At 39.2% G+C, this 5,128-nt stretch overlaps 1 protein-coding gene across 1 annotated transcript in view; it reads left to right on the top strand.

Annotated features, from left to right (window-relative positions):
- Positions 1–5,128, top strand: part of LOC115662010 (protein ACCELERATED CELL DEATH 6-like) — a 56,326-nt gene that overhangs the window by 24,966 nt on the left and 26,232 nt on the right. The window lies entirely within an intron of this gene.

Raw genomic sequence — 5,128 nt, 5'->3', positions numbered from 1 at the left:
TTTCAGTTGATCATTCAATATTATCTATGATTTGAATAAATAAGCATTAATTTGCCTTGGTGTTTTCGTTCATTCTATAGTTGCTTTCGTGTTGCGTTATTTTAATGCTGATTGTCAAAGTATTTAAATAAAATACTGTCTTCTTTAAATAGCTTAAACTTTTAATACTTGGATGTAGTCCTACCAAATTTCACATAATACCATAGCAGTAAATTCTAAGTTCAAACCTTTCGAGGCCCTATCTGCCTCCTCGGTTATATATTCTCCTATTTTAGTTTTAGAGCAAAGTTCACTCTATGCTTGAAAAGGAGTATTAAAGTACTTGAGTTAAATCACTCCTTCGTCTAATAGTTTAAGTTGTTAGACATTCCATGAAATTTCACAGTGATACATGCGTTCTGTGATATGCTATGTCAACTAAATGGATGAGTGGCTCATTTCATCTGTTTGCCCACTCTGGAATCAAACCAATTGAGCATGTAGAAGCTCGCGGTTTTATGAAATCGCGAGTCTAGAGCGGCCATGGACAATTTACCTATCCAATTTGTGACACTCTCGAGTCACAGCATTCTAGGCACTCACTCACATGTCCCGTATGTAAAATGATTGTCATCCACTATTTCTCTAAGTCGATCTTTTGGCAAAGAAAACCACATCTTTTTTTTTTTTTGAAATTTTCTCATCAATCCCCACCGAAATTCAATGTTTTTAGCCCACTGCTTACACCCCTTTCATTTACCCACTTCTCTCCTTCCAAAACAAACCATAAGGAACTTTTGCATGGCGGAACTTGAATGAACTTGACGAGTGTTTGAAGACCAAGCCTTTTGTGCATGTATATGAACAATGAATCGACTTCTTAATCAGGCTTAGATCGATGTGAGGATTCTGCTTGCAATCTATCGAAACACTAAATCGAACGGCATAAACATGCTTTTCACTTAAGTTACTATTTTGTGATTAGAGTGGCCGTGTTGTGTGTTCCATAGAATTATCATGGGCAATTGGCACTCAATTTCTATGCATCCAAATGAGTTGGGTGTTTGATCCCTGTTTAGGTATAATCTAGTGACCAGTGACACAGAAATCTAATTAGAGGTCGAGATAAAAAGGAATTGCAATACCTAACTCAGGGAAGCGGGAAATTGTGGAAAAGCAACAAGATATGTAATTTTCCTCCTCTAACCTCTGCTTTAATTTTAATGTTGGCTGGTATCGACGTGGAGAATGGAACTTTCGTCTGATTTATTCGACAATAATCGTAGTGAAATATCGGTATATGTCACGTGCAATAAATGTCCGATTTACATTCCTTCCTTCGTCCTTAAGATAGCAATATCATTGACCTACAATGGCATTGCCTACTCGTCATTGTTTAAGAACGAGGAACGTATCTGGGCTCCGTTCCACGGATGCAAATCAGTTATCCCTATGGTGGATCCGTCTGTTTTCTCTATTTTTAGATCGCGACACGTCATTTAATTCCAGTCCTCACTGCACTTGATCCACCATAACACCCACCCTAGCAGAGCACCAAGCCCTCTTTTTTTTTTTCCTCTCTTCCTCCTCCACATCCACAGCCACCTCTAAGCTGACCACACGCGCCTGCTCCGGTCATAGGCATCGGAAGAGTTGCCAACGCCGTGTCCAAAGCCGACCACTGCTTGTGCATCCAAGACATGCCATCCGAGACGTGCCACCGTCCGCCGTCTTCCCTGCAGTATGCTGTGTCTTTTCACGCATGCAAGCCTATTAATCTAAAGGCACACCTCCAAATCTAGACCAGCGACATTGCAGGTCGAGGTAGAGCTCAACCCCGCATCGAGTTCCGCCACATGCAACGAGCTTGACGGCGATGTCATGCTCAAACAAAGACAACAAAGGGTTTTACAAAGAGAGATGGATGGATATAGAGAGACGGGGGTTGTGGGGACAAAGGTGGAGGGAGGGAACTCATCGCTGGGCACGACGGCGATCGCAAGGCGATGGATCTCGACGGTGGCAGCTAAGATAGAGGCTCAGCACCTTGGGCGATGGAGATGAACGAGCTGGATTCTGGGGAGAGGGTTGAAGAGTGAGAAAGAGAGAGGAGGAGGGATTAGCTTTGGGGTTTTGTCCTTGTTCTAGTGTGGGTCAGACAAAAATGAGAGGCTACGATACATCATCGCATGCTTGGAGACAGCAGCTCTGCGGCCCCGTTCCACCTATTCTTAGTTACGGGTAGAACTGTAATTTAGATACAAAATAGTGGCATTGTGGTCATTGCGACAGTATTCTCATACTGGATGAGCTAACTGAAAGAAAGTTAAACAACAGTAGCCACCCTTCTTACTTGGGAAAAAGGAGGTAGGGAGTTCGAATCCCCACCTTCTCATGGAGGACTAGGGGTGGGGGTGTGTAATTTCAAATGTGGATTTCGACTCTCACGTTCTGTATGAAACATGACAAAATTCTAAAAGTGAGTTGAGAGTTAAAATAAAATAAAATAAAAAAACTGAAAGAAAGTTGACTTTATAATCTTTCAATTTATTGACGCGGGATATTAAGAGAAAAGCCCTTAGCACCAACCAGAGATGAAGATTAGGTTGTGCGCATGTAGATGCAATATGAGATAGTTATATATACATACGATCGTAAATACATTTAGTATGTTTATCTTGAAGTTGCTGTACCAAAGCACAAATCTGCGCGGTCATCGGCTTATAGCGAGCGGCGGGCCCAAGGGCTAAAAGAACCCGCAAAAAGCCCATGGGATTTTCCCCTCGGTGCTTCAGTGAATGATTTACTCATGAAAAAAATAAATGAGAGCACACAATTTAGGGTTTCATACGGAAGATGAAACATAATACAATCGGCTATTTGTATAGAAATACCATGGAATTTGATTAATATAGACCTCATTGCCAAAGCCCTATATGCTATTGGAAATGTGAGTACCTATGTAGGCACATTTCACCGGCCAATATTGTCCATTGGTAATATTTTTCTCCAACAAAGATTCTGATCTATAGGCCATAAGTTATAAATATCATCAACATGCAAATTTTAACTAAAATTAAATCTTAATGATGTTCATGGTTGTGTGACCCACTAATCAAAGATATGATTGAAGAGAGTTCCATCCTACTAAGGTCGTAGAAAAATATGATCCTTTGACTATATTAGGTTTCTTTGCTTCTATTGCAAAAAAACCAGAGGTGGCGCCAGCATATGTTTTGTGGGGGTACCCCAAATGACCATACAATTTTTAAATTATGCCAATTTGACTCGATTGTTTTACATTTTTTGACCCCAAATATTATTTGAGCCTTCTAGAATTAATATGCCCGAGTTACAGAGCAAAAGGATTTCACTTATAAACAAACTCTATCCGTAAACTTCTACATAATATTACTACGGTCGCTAACATGCATTTGCATTGCCAAATTGGACAATGTTTTTGGATGACTTTTGGACTATCTATCCCTATTACATAATTACATTGTGTGATTCGGTTTAATCATGTGCAACAGCCGTGGCTAGAACTACGTTGCAATTTTAGTCTTCGCATATTTATTTGAATCAAAGTTACCATCATTGCACATGATTTAAACTCCAACAATATTCTAACGTGACATTTTGGCTACGTTGTAAATAAACTCAATTACATGTAAAAAGTTATCGGTATTTCATGAAACAGGAATCATGGACCAAAACCACATAACTATGGATTGGATGTACAAAATCTAAATTTCAAGAGATGGATAGCATAACTGCCGTAAAATATCAAACTTTAGGGTCATCGCATACACTGATTAAAATGTCTGGCCTAGAAGCAATTAATAGAGTAGAGATCCTATCATGCTTTTAGAGTGTTTAGAGTCAACTTCTTCCCCGTTTTCATACTTGTCCTCTTCAGTAGAAGTTATCATTGGTGTAGGAACATACTTCGCCCTTACAAAACCAAACTTCTTGAGCAGTTTCCTTCGTAATCAATACCTTCCTCTTATGAGTAGCCTTGAGCCGCTAACCTCACTTTGTTTCGAATCACATTAACATCTTGGTCGAGTTTGTTTCAAAAACCCACTTTCTTACAAATTATCTATGTATCTTCAGGTATTGGAACCAAAGTCCACATTTGGCTTCTGTCAAAATTGATTGAGTTCTTCTTGCAAACCATAGATCCAATCATCATCATCTAAATCTTCCTTGATTGTTTTTTGGGCTCTATCTGAGACACAAATGCATATTTGCGACTTGATCAATGCGAGGAACAAAGGCAACATGTCTATATTTATTTCTGAACGAGGAAGTGTTCCCAACTTTAGTCCAATCCCACTAAGTAAGAGTTCCTTCGGTTGATTAGAATGAAAACCATTTCTTTTCTAGGACGTTATTCTGACAACAGTAGCTGTAGAAGCAATTGTTGTGGAACTAGTAGGATAGCCTGCTTATGTAGAGTCTGCTTCTACATAGTCTGCATTTCCAAAACAGTTTCTCCAGATTCTGCTTCTTCAGAACTTGCTTCTACAACGACATGATCTCCAGCAGGTATTAGATTTCTTGAGGAATCATCGAAGGCGACAAGAATATACTCTTCAAGCGTTTTGGTTCTTTCATTATATACACTATATGCTTCGCATAAAAGAGTAGAGTCAAACCTTCCCTCATGATCACTAGCACTCTATAAGAAAATAGCAAGCACAACCAAGTACATAATTGTAAGAAACATTGCGCTTCCTACCTTTGGTCTCAAGTGTTCTTATTGAGGTGTCGACATCCTGGGCCCCATAATGCTTAGGGATTTTGCTTTCCACCAACAAGATACCAGCCATCTCTTGCAAGGTCCTATTTTCACTCTCAACAACACCATTTTGTTGTGGTGTATAACTGTGTAAGGAATGGAAAAAATCGTGCAAAATGCCCTACTCATCTCAAAATGATTCAAAGTCACGATCGCTTCTAATGCATGAAATCTTAAGCCCATTCTCCTTTTGGACTTTCTTAGCAAGTATAGCAAATGCATGCAAAGCATCATTGTCATGAGCTAGAAAAAAAAAACCCAAGTAATTCTAAAATAAGTCTAAACTAGCCTTTTCTTACGCAAGCAGTCTTAAAATGAAAATATTAACCTTTTACAAAATAATTA

The sequence above is a fragment of the Syzygium oleosum genome, unplaced genomic scaffold (assembly GCF_021117445.2).
Source record: "Syzygium oleosum isolate NSW1041296 unplaced genomic scaffold, Sole_v2.1 Sole_v2.49, whole genome shotgun sequence".
Classification (NCBI taxonomy): Eukaryota; Viridiplantae; Streptophyta; class Magnoliopsida; order Myrtales; family Myrtaceae; genus Syzygium; species Syzygium oleosum.
The sequence above is the reverse complement of the archived record's forward strand: the minus strand, read 5'-3'. Positions and strand labels throughout refer to the sequence as shown.